The 20679-nt window shown below is 35.7% G+C and overlaps 1 non-coding gene across 1 annotated transcript; it reads left to right on the top strand.

Moving 5' to 3' along the window:
- Positions 1–3795: 3795 nt before the first annotated feature.
- Trnav-aac lies at positions 3796–3868 on the top strand. Its single transcript has one exon. It is a non-coding gene; the product is annotated as a tRNA-Val (tRNA).
- The last annotated feature ends 16811 nt before the right edge of the window (positions 3869–20679 follow it).

Below are 20679 nucleotides of genomic sequence, written 5' to 3' on the forward strand. Positions count from 1 at the left end.
GCCAACTTTCTAACCATAAATATTTTACTTTCTTCAATTACCGACTATCAAAAAGCATTGAAAATACCAGTAAAATGTGAAATTATTCTTTTGAATTAAAAAACTCTGGAAATGTTTGAATAATATAGTACTCAAGTTATTACTCATACGCATATATGTTATTGATAATTCATAGCATAATATGGTAATATTTATTGTCCTTTCATAGTCAACTTGAATATGTCTGAGTCAATACTTTATACTCATCAGGTTAACTTTGAAAGTTTAGTTGCATGTGAATATTGCATGGGAATAATACTGAAGGCAGTGATGAAGGATTAACGCTACTGCGAACATTGATTAAATGAGATCAATATGCCACCATACTCTTTGAAAATATATTAAAAATGGCATTTTACTATATTAGAGTATTGGTATACAGAACAGGTCTAAATATATACATGTAGGACACTTAAGTTGGGATTTGCTTTCTCTGACGATCAAATTGCTTGAGAGTCAACAAATTCAAATCAATGTTGACTCCAATGAAACTTCTGCATTGTGCCACATTGAATGTCAGTTGGAAGACCACCTTACCACTGGCCAGTTGTTTGGTGGTTAGCTATGCTATTTTATAAGGGCACACTAATCAGTATTCACAGCCTTTTACAATCCTACAAGGACAAGCAGGACCTGAAGTGCAGACTTGGAGAATCTGCTGTGAATGTGGTAAAGTGCAAGACATCACCTACGAGACTCAGTGAATAAAGATCCCTGTTTTGGCCCATCCTCACTGGACAGTCCGACGGGTCACCTATACCCAAGGACTCGGCACCCATAGCAATGTTTCCCCACTTTAGCAAGCCTACGGGTCTTCTATACCCATGGCATCTTACTCCTGTGCTGGACCCAGAGACAATAGACGTGCTTCATTAACCTTCACTGGAGGAGCAGTAATGATTGCCTGTACTCTGTGAGGAGCATCTCCATAGCCAAGGAGTCAGGAGTCATCCAGCCCTCAAGGATAGCCCCAGCTTCTCTCGTCTCAGTAGCATCTTCTGTCACTGATGATGCACAGAATGAAGACCGGGAGTCATGGAAAACATGAGCTTGCCCCAGTTGCTGGTTTCACTTTAAAGGTAAGACTGTGCCACACTTTTTAATCGTTGTGAAGAGAAAATATCTCTGAAGAGAAATGCGTTATCTCCTTGGTGAAAACTAACTAACACAGCAATTGTTGGCCTCTACTTTTGAATCCCCTCATGCAAAGTTGTTCTTGTCATGTGGATTAATTGTCTTTGTGACCTGACACATTGCAAATCATAATACGCATCTAGTCAATACCTAAGTTGGTTCATTTTCCTGTCAACTAAGTTTGCATGTCTTTAAACCATACAAACACGGGTTCTATTCCATCATAACAGTCTGGAGGATGGCTGCCCTTATATGCTGTACCTCTTTCCTGTTTGAGTAAATCTTTCACCGAGAGCTTGGTCTTCTATGATTCACTCAGGCAACTTTTTTTCCCCTGTGTCCCTTTCTGTTGCCTTGATGAATTTGCCCTGGTAGTGTGTCATTATGTAGGTTGTTTTGCCTGACAAAATGACCAAATATTGCAATGTGACCGAATATGGCAATTAATTTCTCAAGGGTGTTACTGTTGCTGTATTGCATATGCTCTAATAAATATCACTTTCAAACAAATGTTTGATGTAAAGTGTAAAATCTCTTTAAAATGCTAACTTGACACAAATTATGGCTTCTCTTAATGACCAAATCTTGGTCGGCAACAGGATTTTCTGTGAAGCTTTGGACAAGCGTTATCAGATTTTATTTCTCTCCTCTTTACAACTGCAACTTCTCAGAGAATTCTATGAAACCTTTTGCAAGAATGAAAAAAGAAAATAGTTGATAATCTAACCATGTTTTTAAAAAATGTATGTGTAACATGGTGCACAACTTCTAAACAAAAAGAAACAAAAATTTAATACCACTTGATAAAAGAAGTCATTATTGGAAGTCCTCCCCCCCCCCCGCCCCTTTCACGTGAAACACCTCATAGTTAGGTTTGAATGATGAAGATCTGATTTCCTATCAGCGAGAAATTTTTTATTGTTGAAGCTGTAATAAGAAATGTTTGTTGTGCGGTGTATGAACATATGAAGAGTTTATTTCCCAAATGCGATATATGTACGCCACTGTCTTCCCTTTGAGAATCCTACTCTCCCCTGGCTGCCAAAAAGCATTTCAACAGCTATTATAGGGTGTCCCTCCAAAAACGCATCAGTTTCAAAAACTGTAATTATGAACAATCAAGAAAATTTGATGATATAAACTTTGGTAGTGTATAGTGCACTTGACCATAAGCTTTGATTGGATACCAATTGCAATTTATGTTCTTTCATGTTGGCTGAGCAATCTTTTTTTAACTGATGTACGATAAAATGACAATTGCCACATTTGGACATGTGGAAGGATTTGGAGAATAGGCAAAAAGACTTCTAAATAACTATTGATATGATTGATCTGAAATTTTTTAAGAGTGATAAAAGTTAAGATTCAATCGAGTTTTTGTTTCTGTTGGAAGCAGCTCATTGATTTTGATGTTAGATGTGAAATCCAGATAACCAATGCTTCTAAAGTGCAGTAGTGGGCATTTCCGACTACTTTAGTCAAACAATGAATGTTCAGGCATCTGGAAAAGGATCAACTTACAATTGGTGTCATATTGAAGCTAATGCCCAAGCACATCTTGCAATACCAAATTTATCATGACAATATTAGGTTTTCCTACAATCCCATTTTAGTTTCCTAAAATCACAACTGTTGCATTTTGTAGGGGGCACCCTGTTTACTTAAACTGAACTTCAGAACACAATAGAGCCAAAAAATTAAGTTTAGAAACAGCTGTTATACTGTTTTTATTCTTTTAAGTTTTGTAACTGAGCAAAGTTACCACCTGCTATTATCGTTTTGATTTTTAATTCTGTCATTCAATATAATTACCCCATCAGCATCTGGGTCTGTATTGTATTACAGTGTATTTATTCACTGAATAATAAATCATAGGGTGCCTTCAAGTAGCTCACTGGGATCGTCTCTGTAAAAGAAGACGTTAGCTATGACAGCCGGACTAATCGAACATTCAACCGTGGGCCATCACGATCCTCACGTGATGTCTGTACAAAATGCCCATTTCAGACTGGGTCTTAACTTTGAGATTTACTGCTTTGCAGTAAGTTGAAAAAGTAAAAAAAGTTTGGCTGGAATTACAGCCTCTAAAGTTGAAATTAACTAAATAAATAATGACCTTTTTACTTGAAATAAGTGGATTTTTGGGTCCGCTCAAGATTTTCGCTGTCCAGCCGCCAAATTTGTTCGTTTCTTGAAATGAACAAACAACACATGTATGCATGTGACCTGTTCCCACCACTGAGACATCGACCCGGGTGAGCTACATGCACATTGTACTCGAATGTACCCTAAGAGTGCTAGGGCAGTTTTGGTGCTACAGTGAGTAACAGGCAGGGCAGTGAGTAACAGGCAGGGCAGTTTTGGGCGCTATAGTGACTAAAAGTTAAAATAAAATATGCAGGCCTGCACCAGGGATGGGTGCTAATACGTGTACCTTTGAAAAGTGTCATTTGAACAGCTAAATTATATTTTTGTTGTGATTTATGGCTTGCATACATTTTGCTTGCACAATGTAGGCCTAAGTCTTTACAATTTGCAATAATTAGGTTTTGCCCTTCACCGACATATAACCACCGTCTACTCGGTGTGTTACCCCCGAGTGAAAGTTAAACAATCTCTCGTGCTCGGTGGTCGAGTGGTAAGACGTCTGCTCAACAAAGCAGAAGGTTGTGGGTTCGATTCCCACCCGAGTGCTTTTGCTGACTTTCACTCGGGTTGAACACACTGAGTATACAGTGTTTATACGTCGATGAAGGGCAAAACCTAATATTGATGCATATTTCATCTTATGAATAGTCTTTACTACTTGATATGAACACTCCCCGGTAGAAATGATACATGACACTCATTTGAAAATCCTCTGTACAGGCCTGGCATATCTTTTGAAAGTAAAGGCCTCATTGGCCTACCTGTAGGTTGGAAGTAACATGGCTTGATAGGATCATTTGCAAGTACTCAAAAATTTGCCTTATGAAATAACCTGTTAAATAAAGGCACACATTTTGTTCATGATCTTTAAAAGATGTGACACTTGAGCTGAAAAGTCAGCTATTTTATTTACATTTCTGTAATTGCAAATGATATATTGGCCTTTCAAGATAGCTTTTGCTATTGATTTAAATTTCTGTTGAAAAGCACTGATTATACAGTGCCCGTAATTATAATAAATAATGAATGTTTGTGAGTACAATGGTAAGAATAATTTCATGAGGTGACAGATGAAATGTTCCATTACACGAGGCGAAGCTGAGTGGAATGGAACATTTCATCTGTCACCGAATGAAATTATTCTTTCCATTGCACGAACGTGAAACATTCATTATTTGTATAATATAAATTATCCTGATGCAAATTCCATCAAAAGTCAAATACTGACAAAGTGTAATTTTTCTAATGATGAATGGAAAGAGAGCCCACATGTTTGCAATTGTAGTGGCTTGGTGTAAGAGTATGGTCTTGTACTTGTAACAGCCCTTGGGTATGTTGCAGTTAGAAGTGGATTTCCAGAATTCCTGGTGTAAGTTTTACAGGACAAAAAGATCATGACAAAACTGTACAATGAAAAGTATGCTAACATAGTCTGCTTTTACAAATATGTCTAAAAATAGGGAAATTGTTCAAACTATATGTTGACCAGTTATATAGCTCAGCATGTCAATGCCGTGGTGTATTTACTCATGTGGGGCATTTACTGCTCAATATACATGGCACTCAAACACAAAGCTGAAGGTACCATGGAGCACTTGGTCTTGATAAAATACCATGCCCCACACCACAGGAGTCTTACAATATTGATCCAATTTCAAACCAGAGGCCATCTGCCCATTCACTGCTTGTACACGTTATACCCTGATCAAAGCGGGGTACATGTACACTGAAAATAAAAGTGAGATAGCATTGGCACGCCAGTCTTATTAAAGAGGGTGACCTCCTTGGTGTGTGCAAGATACAATTATTACACATTATTGATGTGCAATGCCATATCTGTATTTATTAGCAAGATGGCTTTTGTGCCAACTGTAAGCCACTTCTTCCTGCATCTTGGTGCCAAACATGATATGACTGTGCATTTATTTTGGTGTAAAGTAAAAACTTTACCTGGGTTAAAGCCAAATTTATCAGATTTATAAATAAATGCAAATGTGAACATGTATGATCTGGCAAGGATTCTAAAGAGTAATTTAATAAGCAGTGTATGCAGCTGTGTCATTGCAATTGCTTCTTCAGGGAGTTGGGACCCTTCCCGTGCTGATCCCCAGGTCCAACTGACTCAGTCGCATAATAAAGGGTCTCGATCTCAGGGTGACAAGTTTACAGTGCAGTGGAAACGATCATAGGTGAACTTTGCGCCATCACTGATCAACACGAGGCACTGATGCATGGTGGAATATTTGTCTCCAAACAAACACGGCAGAGCTCTTCACGTACTGTTTAAGTTAGCAGGGAAATGACAGTGACAGCTCATCAGATCCTGGTCCACGTTTACCCGTATTATGCAGCAGAACACCTGCAGTATTAGAAATCCAGGATAAGCCTTACTGGATGATATGCAAGAAACTTGGCATATACACCTGCAGACTCAACTAGGCCTGAAATGATTGCAAGTAGTACAAGCTGCCCTTGCTTACAGCTAAATGGGTAACTGTACATACGCTTAGTGAGATGGTTGTTTTTCTCTGAGCTGTCACATCGGTAATCCTGCCGAAACCCACTAACGGTGAAACAGATAAGCATCTACATGTAGTTGGGCTGTTAAGATGTCTGTATCCTTGGATACTACAAAGCCAGAGATGATGTAAATCGGAGCTGTGCTTGCACATCAGAGATTCTGCCATTGCAGTGGCTCAATAGAAACTGTACATGGACGTGTTTTCCTGAGCTGTAGAGATGTTGCAGAGACTCTGCTTAAAGCTGGAAACTTTGCAGCAGAACATGGATGAATACCTGCATGCATGTCGATGATTTTGTTCTGATAATGTTTTCTGAGCTCGTTTGCATGGCAGTGGCTCGGCTCATTATCCTCAAGTATTGCAGCGGGACATCTGATACAGCAGCTTTGTGTATGTCCTGGGTTAGTTTGAGCTGTGGGTCACTCTGCAGAAATCCGCCGAACCTGAAACTTTGCAGCAGGACTTGGCATAGATGATCAAGGATTCAGCTCTGATAGTGATATTTTCTGATGAGCTCTTCAGCATTACAGAGACTCAGCTAGATCGAGACCCTTAAACAATGCAGTGAAACTTGGCATAAAGGCGAGATGCTTGTAATCAGCATAGATTTAAAAAGAGGAGGTGCCTGATCCTTGGAATAACCCAACATCAGGGTGACAGTGGGGTTTCAGTATCTGGCTGTCGGTGAAGGCGTAATCCATACTGTCGTTTGAGACTGAAGTATCACATGATATGCATAATTCATCCGTTGTTTTATTTAATGAAAAATTTAGATTCTTGAAAGTGCCAGTTTAATATTCGATCCAGCAACATTTAAATTATTGCTGTTTATACTTTATGAAACAAAGCATTTAAAAGCTGTTATAATTTTACTAATTGTATATTTTTGTGGTCACTTTTCATTGTGATGAATTCTTTGTAATTAATACTTTATTACGCAGTACAGACTTTTGATGGAAATTGCGTCAGGTTGGTGTAATTTTAATGTAAGGTTTTCACAATGACATGATTTCTCAATTTTAACCCTCCTGCTGTTTTAACAGTCACAGACAGTAAAAAAAATAATCCTCTTCCTCTGCCATGCTTTTTACACAAGCTAGTCACCAACAGTCAGATCATATTTCAAGTAAGCTAGCATGTGACTAGTCAATTCAGTCATCAGACAACAGCAGGCAGGAAGTAGGCACAGCTGTCTTATCAATTATCTACAGTCAAAGTATAGCTGTATCAAGTTACATAAACCGTCATAGCCAGTCAATCCTGCTTTATGTGGGCTGGAAGCTCTAAACTGTTGAAAACAGTCACTTGTGAGAATTAGATTGAAAGGACAACTTTAAACAGAATGTATGTTTGCATAGGAGGGTTAAATGTTGGGTTTTTATACCAGAATTTGCCCTTCACTGATTACGGCAGTGGAGGGCAAAAAAGCCAGTGAAATATACTATATGAAGGCGTTCAAACCAAATGCCTTTGTAAAAACTAGTTTGATGCATGAAAAGTACAGTGGCGTATAGTTAGCTGGATGGTGGGGGGGGGGGGGGGGGAAAAAGCCCCTGGCAGTATTTGATGGTGTCATAAAACAACAGTCTTTTTAAGAGCTTTTAAGATGGTTCAGACATCCCCCCCCCCCGCCACAAAAAGCTATGCTACTGATTGCATTCATACATGTACATTGTACACTGATTTGTGTTCATTGATTAATTTAATTCACTTGTGCCTGCCAACCTACATGTACCTGAGATTCATGTTTAACACAACCGAACTTTTCTTCTTCTTTTTTTCAAAATAGTTTGGGCTAAATATTCCTTTCAGTTTTAGTGGCAAACACAAGCAGAGGTGCTGGTTTGTTGTATAGCCCAACCATAAAGCCAAGGCCACTAAAATATATGGGCTACAAACCATCTAGGAAACACACAGAAAGACATTAAGTCATTGTGATTTTGTTTTGTATTTAAACTGCAAACACTTTTGTTGGCTCATGAAATTGAAGATGAAAGTTCATCATGCCAATCTGGTTTGTGTTGCCTGTGAATGTGCTTTCCACAAATTATGATGCCATTTTCCTACAACATTTTTGTGTGGTATTTGGCAATAAGGAATAGGTGCCCAATCCTCGGAATAACCCAACATCAGGGTGGCACTGGGGGTATCTCCAGCTGTCGGTGAAGGCGTCGATGACCCTACACTTCAGTTTCGAGCCTCTTGTTACATGATATGACTGTTTTTACTCTTCATTAAACTCATGCTTTTCATCTGTTGCTTATTAAAGCTATACATGTACCGGTACCTTATTTGAAGGCAAAGTAAAGCCATATTTTCTGACCGTGTACCTCACTCATTACAGTAATGAGTTCAAGGGCTTTTAAAGTTAATGTTAGTTTTCTACAGTCTAGCATTTTATTGATAAGTGTGAATGGGGTTTACATGTACATCCATTAGAAGGATTAGCCTTCATTACTTAAAGAATTAATTACCCAACCCTTTCATAGGCAATGTAGTGTCCAAAACTGCCATGCCTAATCACTGTAGTGCCCAAGTTTTGGACACTACAGTGATTAGGCATGACAGTTTTGGACACTATAATCACTGTAGTATCCAAAACTGCCATGCCTAATCACTGTAGTGTCCAAAACTGCCATGCCTAATCACTGTAGTATCCAAAACTGCCATGCCTAATCACTGTAATGTCCAAAACTGCCATGCTTAATCACTGTAGTGCCCAAGTTTTGGACACTACAGTGATTAGACATGGCAGTTTTGGACACTATAATCACTGTAGTGTCCAAAACTGCCATGCCTAATCACTGAAGTGTCCAAAACTGCCATGCCTAATCACTGTAGCGCCGGAAATGGCCTGTGCACTCCATGGTTTTATTGATACATTTTTCGTTAATTACAAAATACACAATGTAGTACAAGTGCTGATTGAATGAACATTTATTTAAAAATATGACCAGGAAGGAATGCATAAAATAATGTCACTGTCTTTGATACAAAATAAGTCAGCTGATGCTGTGTCAGATCACTGTAAATTTTAACATTAGGTATTTGCCTTTTTAACAATGTCTTTTGGGGCAAATCAAATTTTCCTAATTATTATTTTGAGCTAATTATAAAGTTTGCATATAAACAGGAGGTCATGGGTTCACTCCCAGCTGAGCAAGCTTGTGATTTTTTCTTCCTACCGAGCTCTTAGAAAGCACTGGTGTACATGTACATGTACATATACCCACAATGACAAACTATCAAAGTCATAAAACAGGTTTTCATCATTCAATCCATTACCTTTGAATTACCTTTCGCATGCGTTGAATATTGCCCCCTACAATTTTTAAGGTCGTTCGCGTAATAGGTACTAACGGATACTGAAGAAGTCTTAAATTATTTCATTTTCTGTCGTTTATAATGAACGATTCCATGGCAAACTGTATGTGTACTCTTGGCCAAAGAAATCTTGTCTACTTGACCACCATGAAAGATTATAGAGACACCCTTCTTGATATTCTTGGCTGGTTCATATTCTGATTCCGAGGAAGTGCAGTTGTATTTTCTTTGCTGTCCTTAACTTCAACACATTTGCAAACGTCTTGAGGAAAGCCTCTGATACAGAATCTTGACAGAGTAAAACTGGCTTTTGATGATGCCCAGTTGCCTACAATCCTATGCATCTCATGTTCTTTGAGAAGATAAGACTGCTCTTGCCGTTAAATCCTGGAATTAATCATGACAGGGCCAACACATGTATCCCCACGAGAAACAAAAGGTGACACTGCACCATTATGCCAACAATGCTGTGTTATTTTGATAAGTTTTCACCAATGTTTTATTGTGTGCAGAATACTAATTTTTGGCTCTGCATTGCCAATTTCTTTTTTGCAGAACCTGAAAATATAATCCTTTGAAATAATTACTTTCTTGTATAGCAACTACATGATTGTGTAGCCCTTTAAGCAGGGAAACTACCTTGTAATTTACAGCTCATGAGTTCTTGGTGCAGTTTACAACTGTACAATATATTTTGCTGACAAACACCAATGAGGAACAGAGTGATTTGATACCATGTCACGTAGATATCCTGGATAACTGAAGAACTTGCAGATGGGGTGCAAGGAACTTGTCTTAATTGCCTGTCGATACAGCTAGGTATAATATGACAGATTGATCTGGTTTGACTCTGCATGAAAACCACTGAATGAGTAGCACATCAATGGAGCTTGGTATGGTATATACCTGCACGGTGGAGAAGGTGCGATTACTGAGCTGTGCAGGGATCTTTCATCTTGCCAAAGGAATCAAACTAATGGCAATGTACTTGGATTCGTAATACACTGTAGCCATTTGTTTGATAGGATTTATTGTGGAGGAGAATGCAAATTTTAAAACCTTCGGTCCCCCCCCCTATACTGGAATTTTTTAGACCTGTTTCAAGAGGCCTTTTTTCACGAGTGACCCTTTTTAACATAGAGTGAACATCTTCAATTGAAAAGCACCACCAATCATCCGAGAATGTCAGATGACATTATCATAGAACAAGTGTCCAACCTGTAAACACTTTAGGCACTTCAATGCTTTGCATTCTTTGCCAAACGGCCAATGGTACCACATCAGGCACAGGTGCGTACCTGGCCCGACTGAGAAATCCAGGCATTGCGATCTCCTATTCTAATGACCAAAGGGATGTTCCATGTGATCCTCATTCTACACCGATGGGAATTTCCTTTGAAGACAGTGGGCTCATGCCGAAAGTTGCAGAAACGTCCCTCTATAAACCTGACCATATCAGGACAGAATTGAGTGGACCACATTGTCTTCCATATCTAAAGATAAATATTTAACCGTGACGACAGTGATGCCATCAAAGTTGGTCAGCTGACACCCGTTGAAAGCCTCTAATTTTGGAAAAGAGCCTTGAACTTGATGACTTGAACTTGACATCGAAATGGTTGCCAGGCAACTGCTGGGCAGCAGAAAGGTGGTCCTTGGTTGAAATTCCACCTTGCGCAGTTTCCCGAACAGCTTAGTAAATTATGCCGAGAGAAATTACATACATTATACAAAATTAATTAAATAAAAATGATCTGAAAAGTTTGTAAATTATTGTAAAAGCAAACATGAACGCCCCAATATTTAATAGATTTTTAAAAAATCATTTAACTGTACAGTTTAAGTACATGTATTTACAAAGTGTGTGCAACTTGAAGAATTTACCAAGATTTGCAGGAATCTTGCAAAATTAAATATACAAAATTCCAAGTCATACTCAGACAATCAGTGAAAACAAAACTAAAAGAATGCAAAACACAAAGCAGGTCACTAAATAATGTGAAATTGTACTTAGTCCATAGGTAGGGACTGCTGACTTTAAATCTGAAGGTTGCATGTTCGATTACGGGGGGGGGGGGGGGGGGAGGGGGATTTTAGATTTGAAATTTTATTACTTTTTGGGTCAATTTAAACTTGATAGTTAATTTCGTAACCACTAAAAAGTGTCAAATTATGCTTAGTCCAATGGTATGGACTGCTGACTCTAAATCTGAAGGTTGTGGGTTCAAATCCAGGGTGGAAATTTAAGATTTTAAAATGTATTTCTTTTTGGGTAAATTTAAACTTGATAGTTAATTTCGTAACCATTAAAAAGTGTGAAATTATGCTTAGTCCAATGGTACGGACGGCTGACTTGAAACTGAAGGTTGTGGGTTCAAATCCAGGGTGGGAATTTTAGATTATAAAATTTTGTTTCTTTTTGGGTAAATTGAAACTTTATAGTTAATTCCGTAACCACTAAAAAGTGGGAAATTATGCTTAGTCCAATGGTGTGGACTGTTGACTCGAAATCTGAAGGTTGCGGGTTCAAATCCAGGGTGGAAGTTTTAGATTTTAAAATGTTATGTCTTTTTGGGTAAATTTAAACTTCATTTTAATTTCGTAACAACTAAAAAGTGTGAAATTATGCTTAGTCCAATGGTATGGACTGGTTACTCGAAATCTGAAGGTTGTGGGTTCAAATCCAGGGTGGAAATTTTAGATTTTAAAATTTATTTCTTTTTGGGTAAATTGAAACTTGATAGTTATTTTGTAACCTTTAAAAATTGTGAAATTATGCTTAGTCAATGGTACGGACTTCTGACTCGAAATCTGAAGGTTGTGGGTTCAAATCCAGGGGGGAAATTATAGATTTTAAAATTTTATTTCTTTTTGGGTAAATTGAAACTTTATAGTTAATTCCGTAACCACTAAAAAGTGGGAAATTATGCTTAGTCAAATGGTGTGGACTGCTGACTCTAAATCTGAAGGTTGCAGGTTCAAATCCATGGTGGAAATTTTAGATTTTAAAATGTATTTCTTTTTGGTAAATTTAAACTTCATAGTTAATTTCGTAACCACTAAAAAGTGTGAAATTATGCTAAGTCCAATGGTACGGACTGCTGACTCGAAATCTGAAGGTTGTGGGTTCAAATCCAGGGTGGAAGTTTTAGATTTAAAAAATTTTATGTCTTTTTGGGTAAATTTAAACTTCATAGTTAATTTCGTAACCACTAAAAAGTGTGAAATTATGCTTAGTCCAATGGTATGGACTGCTGAATCGAAATCTGAAGGTTGTGGGTTCAAATCCAGGGTGGAAATTTTAGATTTTAAAATTTATTTCTTTTTGGGTAAATTGAAACTTGATAGTTATTTCGTAACCTTTAAAAATTGTGAAATTAGGCTTAGTCCAATGGTACAGACTGCTGACTCGAAATCTGAAGGTTGTGGGTTCAAATCCAGGGTGGAAGTTTTAGATTTTAAAATTTTATGTCTTTTTGGGTAAATTTAAACTTGATAGTTAATTTCGTAACCACTAAAATGTGTGAAATTATGCTTAGTCCAATGGTATGGACTGTTGACTCGAAATCTGAAGGTTGTGGATTCAAATCCAGGGGGGAAGTTATAGATTTTAAAATTTTATTTCTTTTTGGGTAAATTGAAACTTTATAGTTAATTCCGTAACCACTAAAAAGTGTGAAATTATGCTTAGTCCAATGGTACGGACTGTTGACTCGAAATCTGAAGGTTGCGGGTTCAAATCCAGGGTGGAAGTTTTAGATTTTAAAATTGTATGTCTTTTTGGGTAAATTTAAACTTGATAGTTAATTTCGTATTCACTTAAAGGGGAAATTATGCTTAGTCCAATGGTACGGACTGCTGACTCGAAATCTGAAGGTTGTGGGTTCAAATCCAGGGTGGAAATTTTAGATTTTAAAGGTTTTTTTTTTTGGGTAAATTTAAACTTCATAGTTAATTTGGTAACCACTAAAAAGTGTGAAATTATGCTTAGTCCAATGGTATGGACTGTTGACTCGAAATCTGAAGGTTGTGGGTTCAAATCCAGGGGGGAAATTATAGATTTTAAAATTTTATTTCTTTTTGGGTAAATTGAAACTTGATAGTTAATTTCGTAACCACTAAAATGTGTGAAATTATGTTAAGTCCAATGGTATGGACTGCTGACTCGAAATCTGAAGGTTGCGGGTTCAAATCCAGGGTGGAAATTTTAGATTTTAAAATTTATTTCTTTTTTGGTAAATTTAAATTTGATAGTTAATTTCGTAACCACTAAAAAGTGTGAAATTATGCTTAGTCCAATGGTATGGACTGTTGACTCGAAATCTGAAGGTTGTGGGTTCAAATCCAGGGGGAAATTATAGATTTTAAAATTTTATTTCTTTTTGGGTAAATTGAAACTTTATAGTTAATTCCGTAACCACTAAAAAGTGGGAAATTATGCTTAGTCCAATGGTATGGACTGTTGACTCGAAATCTGAATGTTGTGGGTTTAAATCCAGGGTGGAAGTTTTAGATTTTAAAATTTTATGTCTTTTTGGGTAAATTTAAACTACATAGTTAATTTCGTTACCACTAAAAAGTGTGAAATTATGCTTAGTCCAATGGTACGGACTGCTGACTCGAAATCTGAAGGTTGTGGGTTCAAATCCAGGGTGGAAATTTTAGATTTTAAATCTTTTTTCTTTTTGGGTAAATTGAAACTTGATAGTTAATTTCATCACCTTTAAAAATTGTGAAATTACACTTATTCCAATGGTATGGACTGCTGACTCTAAATCTGAAGGTTGCGGGTTCAAATCCAGGGTGGAAATTTTAGATTTTAAAATGTATTTCTTTTTTGGTGAATTTAAATTTGATAGTTCATTTCGTAACCACTAAAAAGTGTGAAATTATGCTTAGTCCAATGTTACGGACTGCTGACTCGAAATCTGAAGGTTGTGGGTTCAAATCCAGGGTGCAAGTTTTAGATTTTAAAATTTTATGTCTTTTTGGGTAAATTTAAACTTCATAGTTAATTTCGTAACCACTAAACAGTGTGAAATTATGCTTAGTCCAATGGTATGGACTGTTGACTCGAAATCTGAAGGTTGTGGGTTCAAATCCAGGGTGGACATTTTAGATTTTAAAATTCATTTCTTTTTGGGTAAATTGAAACTTGATAGTTATTTCGTAACCTTTAAAAATTGTGAAATTAGGCTTAGTCCAATGGTACGGACTGCTGACTCGAAATCTGAAGGTTGTGGGTTCAAATCCAGGGTGGACATTTTAGATTTTAAAATTTATTTCTTTTTGGGTAAATTGAAACTTGATAGTTATTTCGTAACCTTTAAAAATTGTGAAATTAGGCTTAGTCCAATGGTACGGACTGCTGACTCGAAATCTGAAGGTTGTGGATTCAAATCCAGGGTGGAAATTTGAGATTTTAAAATTTATATCTTTTTTGGTAAATTTAAATTTGATAGTTAATTTCGTAACCACTGAAAAGTGTGAAATTTTGCTTAGTCCAATGGTATGGACTGTTGACTTGAAATATGAAGGTTGTGGGTACAAATCCAGGGGGGAAATTATAGATTTTAAAATTTTATGTCTTTTTGGGTAAATTGAAACTTGATAGTTAATTTCGTAACCACTAAAATGTGTGAAATTATGCTAAGTCCAATGGTATGGACTGCTGACTCGAAATCTGAAGGTTGCGGGTTCAAATCCAGGGTGGAAGTTTTAGATTTTAAATTTAAGTCTTTTTGGGTAAATTTAAACTTGATAGTTAATTTCGTAACCACTAAAAAGTGTGAAATTATGCTTAGTCCAATGGTATGGACTGTTGACTCGAAATCTGAAGGTTGTGGGTTCAAATCCAGGGAGGAAATTATAGATTTTAAAATTTTATTTCTTTTTGGGTAAATTGAAACTTGATAGTTAATTTCGTAACCACTAAAATGTGTGAAATTATGTTAAGTCCAATGGTATGGACTGCTGACTCGAAATCTGAAGGTTGCGGGTTCAAATCCAGGGTGGAAATTTTAGATTTTAAAATTTATTTCTTTTTTGGTAAATTTAAATTTGATAGTTAATCTCGTAACCACTAAAAAGTGTGAAATTATGCTTAGTCCAATGGTACGGACTGCTGACTTGAAATCTGAAGGTTGTGGGTTCAAATCCAGGGTGGAAATTTTAGATTTTAAATGTTTTTTTTGGGGGGTAAATTTAAACTTCATAGTTAATTTCGTAACCACTAAAAAAGTGTGAAATTATGCTTAGTCCAATGGTATGGACTGTTGACTCGAAATCTGAAGGTTGTGGGTTCAAATCCAGGGAGGAAATTATAGATTTTAAAATTTTATTTCTTTTTGGGTAAATTGAAACTTGATAGTTAATTTCGTAACCACTAAAATGTGTGAAATTATGTTAAGTCCAATGGTATGGACTGCTGACTCGAAATCTGAAGGTTGCGGGTTCAAATCCAGGGTGGAAATTTTAGATTTTAAAATTTATTTCTTTTTTGTAAATTTAAATTTGATAGTTAATTTCGTAACCACTAAAAAGTGTGAAATTATGCTTAGTCCAATGGTACGGACTGCTGACTTGAAATCTGAAGGTTGTGGGTTCAAATCCAGGGTGGAAATTTTAGATTTTAAAATGTATTTCTTTTTTGGTAAATTTAAATTTGATAGTTAATTTCGTAACCACTAAAAAGTGTGAAATTATGCTTAGTCCAATGGTATGGACTGTTGACTCGAAATCTGAAGGTTGTGGGTTCAAATCCAGGGGGGAAATTATAGATTTTAAAATTTTATTTCTTTTTGGGTAAATTGAAACTTTATAGTTCATTCCGTAACCACTAAAAAGTGGGAAATTATGCTTAGTCCAATGGTACGGACTGCTGACTCGAAATCTGAAGGTTGTGGGTTCAAATCCAGGGTGGAAATTTGAGATTTTAAATGTTTTTTTGGGGGGGTAAATTTAAACTTCATAGTTAATTTCGTAACCACTAAAATGTGTGAAATTATGCTTAGTTCAATGGTATGGACTGTTGACTCGAAATCTGAAAGTTGTGGGTTCAAATCCAGGGGGGAAATTATAGATTTTAAAATTTTATTTCTTTTTGGGTAAATTGAAACTTGATAGTTAATTTCGTAACCACTAAAATGTGTGAAATTATGTTAAGTCCAATGGTATGGACTGCTGACTCGAAATCTGAAGGTTGCGGGTTCAAATCCAGGGTGGAAATTTTAGATTTTAAAATTTATTTCTTTTTTGGTAAATTTAAATTTGATAGTTAATTTCGTAACCACTAAAAAGTGTGAAATTATGCTTAGTCCAATGGTACGGACTGCTGACTTGAAATCTGAAGGTTGTGGGTTCAAATCCAGGGTGGAAATTTTAGATTTTAAAATGTATTTCTTTTTTGGTAAATTTAAATTTGATAGTTAATTTCGTAACCACTAAAAAGTGTGAAATTATGCTTAGTCCAATGGTATGGACTGTTGACTCGAAATCTGAAGGTTGTGGGTTCAAATCCAGGGGGAAAATTATAGATTTTAAAATTTTATTTCTTTTTGGGTAAATTGAAACTTTATAGTTAATTCCGTAACCACTAAAAAGTGGGAAATTATGCTTAGTCCAATGGTACGGACTGCTGACTCGAAATCTGAAGGTTGTGGGTTCAAATCCAGGGTGGAAGTTTTAGATTTTAAAATTTTATGTCTTTTTGGGAAAATTGAAACTTGATAGTTAATTTCGTAACCACTAAAAAGTGTGAAATTATGCTTAGTCCAATGGTTTGGACTGATGACTCGAAATCTGAAGGTTGTGGGTTCAAATCCAGGGTGGAAATTTTAGATTTTAAAATTTATTTCTTTTTTGGTAAATTTAAATTTGATAGTTAATTTCGTAACCACTAAAAAGTGTGAAATTATGCTTAGTCCAATGGTATGGACTGTTGACTTGAAATCTGAAGGTTGTGGGTTCAAATCCAGGGTGGAAGTTTTAGATTTTAAAATTTTATGTCTTTTTGGGTAAATTTAAATTTGATAGTTAATTTCGTAACCACTAAAAGTGTGAAATTATGCTTAGTCCAATGGTATGGACTGTTGACTTGAAATCTGAAGGTTGTGGGTTCCAATCCAGGGGGGAAATTATAGATTTTAAAAATTTATTTCTTTTTGGGTAAATTGAAACTTGATAGTTATTTCGTAACCTTTAAAAATTGTGAAATTAGGCTTAGTCCAATGGTACGGACTGCTGACTCAAAATCTGAAGGTTGTGGGTTCAAATCCAGGGTGGAAGTTTTAGATTTAAAAATTTTATGTCTTTTTGGGTAAATTTAAACTTCATAGTTAATTTCGTAACCACTAAAAAGTGTGAAATTATGCTTAGTCCAATGGTACGGACTGCTGACTCGAAATCTGAAGGTTGTGGGTTCAAATCCAGGGTGGAAATTTTAGATTTTAAAATGTATTTCTTTTTTGGTAAATTTAAATTTGATAGTTAATTTCGTAACCACTAAAAAGTGTGAAATTATGCTTAGTCCAATGGTATGGACTGTTGACTCGAAATCTGAAGGTTGTGGGTTCAAATCCAGGGGGAAATTATAGATTTTAAAATTTTATTTCTTTTTGGGTAAATTGAAACTTTATAGTTAATTCCGTAACCACTAAAAAGTGGGAAATTATGCTTAGTCCAATGGTACGGACTGCTGACTCGAAATCTGAAGGTTGTGGGTTCAAATCCAGGGTGGAAGTTTTAGATTTTAAAATTTTATGTCTTTTTGGGAAAATTGAAACTTGATAGTTAATTTCGTAACCACTAAAAAGTGTGAAATTATGCTTAGTCCAATGGTTTGGACTGCTGACTCGAAATCTGAAGGTTGCGGGTTCAAATCCAGGGTGGAAATTTTAGATTTTAAAATTTATTTCTTTTTTGGTAAATTTAAATTTGATAGTTAATTTCGTAACCACTAAAAAGTGTGAAATTATTCTTAGTCCAATGGTATGGACTGTTGACTTGAAATCTGAAGGTTGTGGGTTCAAATCCAGGGTGGTAGTTTTAGATTTTAAAATTTTATGTCTTTTTGGGTAAATTTAAATTTGATAGTTAATTTCGTAACCACTTAAAACTGTGAAATTATGCTTAGTCCAATGGTATGGACTGCTGACTCGAAATCTGAAGGTTGTGGGTTCAAATCCAGGGTGGAAATTTTAGATTTTAAAATTTATATCTGTTTGGGTAAATTGAAACTTGATAGTTATTTCGTAACCTTTAAAAATTGTGAAATTATGCTTAGTCCAATGGTACGGACTGTTGACTCGAAATCTGAAGGTTGTGGGTTCAAATCCAGGGTGGAAGTTTTAGATTTTAAAATTTTATTTCTTTTTGGGTAAATTTAAACTGCATAGTTAATTTCGTAACCACTAAAAAGTGTGAAATTATGCTTAGTCCAATGGTACGGACTGCTCACTCGAAATCTGAAGGTTGTGGGTTCAAATCCAAGGTGGAAGTTTTAGATTTTAAAATTCATTTCTTTTTTGGTAAATTTAAATTTGATAGTTAATTTCGTAACCACTAAAAAGTGTGAAATTATGCTTAGTCCAATGGTATGGACTGTTGACTCGAAGTCTGAAGGTTGTGGGTTCAAATCCAGGGTGGAAATTATGGATTTTAAAATTTTATTTCTTTTTGGGTAAATTGAAACTTGATAGTTAATTTCGTAACCACTAAAATGTGTGAAATTATGCTAAGTCCAATGGTATGGACTGCTGACTCGAAATCTGAAGGTTGCGGGTTCAAATCCAGGGTGGAAGTTTTAGATTTTAAAATTTTATGTCTTTTTGGGTAAATTTAAACTTCATAGTTAATTTCGTAACCACTAAAAAGTGTGAAATTATGCTTAGTCCAATGGTATGGACTGCTGACTCGAAATCTGAAGGTTGTGGGTTCAAATCCAGGGAGGAAATTTTAGATTTTAAAATGTATTTCTTTTTGGGTAACTTGAAACTTGATAGTTATTTCGTAACCTTTAAAAATTGTGAAATTAGGCTTAGTCCAATGGTACGGACTGCTGACTCGAAATCTGAAGGTTGTGGGTTCAAATCCAGGGTGGAAGTTTTAGATTTAAAAATTTTATGTCTTTTTGGGTAAATTTAAACTTCATAGTTAATTTCGTAACCACTAAAAAGTGTGAAATTATGCTTAGTCCAATGGTATGGACTGCTGAATCGAAATCTGAAGGTTGTGGGTTCAAATCCAGGGTGGAAATTTTAGATTTTAAAATGTATTTCTTTTTGGGTAACTTGAAACTTGATAGTTATTTCGTAACCTTTAAAAATTGTGAAATTAGGCTTAGTCCAATGGTACGGACTGCTGACTCGAAATCTGAAGGTTGTGGGTTCAAATCCAGGGTGGAAGTTTTAGATTTAAAAATTTTATGTCTTTTTGGGTAAATTTAAACTTCATAGTTAATTTCGTAACCACTAAAAAGTGTGAAATTATGCTTAGTCCAATGGTACGGACTGCTGACTCGAAATCTGAAGGTTGTGGGTTCAAATCCAGGGTGGAAATTTTAGATTTTAAATGTTTTTTCTTTTTGGGTAAATTGAAACTTGATAGTTAATTTCATAACCTTTAAAATTGTGAAATTACACTTAGTCCAATGGTATGGACTGCTGACTCTAAATCTGAAGGTTGCGGGTTCAAATCCAGGGTGGAAATTTTAGATTTTAAAATGTATTTCTTTTTTGGTGAATTTAAATTTCATAGTTAATTTCGTAACCACTTAAAGGTGTGAAATTATGCTTAGTCCAATGGTACGGACTGCTGACTCGAAATCTGAAGGTTGTGGGTTCAAATCCAGGGTGGAAATTTTAGATTTTAAAATTGATTTCTTTTTGGGTAAATTGAAACTTGACAGTTATTTCGTAACCTTTAAAAATAGTGAAATTAGGCTTAGTCCAATGGTACGGACTGCTGACTCGAAATCTGAAGGTTGTGGGTTCAAATCCAGGGTGGAAATTTTAGATTTTAAAATTTATATCTTTTTTGGTAAATTGAAACTTGATAGTTATTTCGTAACCTTTAAAAATTGTGAAATTAGGCTTAGTCCAATGGTACGGACTGCTGACTCGAAATCTGAAGGTTGTGGGTTCAAATCCAGGGTGGAAGTTTTAGATTTTAAAATTTTATGTCTTTTTGGGAAAATTGAAACTTGATAGTTAATTTCGTAACCACTAAAAAGTGTGAAATTATGCTTAGTCCAATGGTTTGGACTGATGACTCGAAATCTGAAGGTTGTGGGTTCAAATCCAGGGTGGAAATTTTAGATTTTAAAATTTATTTCTTTTTTGGTAAATTTAAATTTGATAGTTAATTTCGTAACCACTAAAAAGTGTGAAATTATGCTTAGTCCAATGGTATGGACTGTTGACTTGAAATCTGAAGGTTGTGGGTTCAAATCCAGGGTGGTAGTTTTAGATTTTAAAATTTTATGTCTTTTTGGGTAAATTTAAATTTGATAGTT

Source organism: Patiria miniata, unplaced genomic scaffold (genome assembly GCF_015706575.1).
Source record: "Patiria miniata isolate m_02_andy unplaced genomic scaffold, ASM1570657v1 HiC_scaffold_6, whole genome shotgun sequence".
Classification (NCBI taxonomy): Eukaryota; Metazoa; Echinodermata; class Asteroidea; order Valvatida; family Asterinidae; genus Patiria; species Patiria miniata.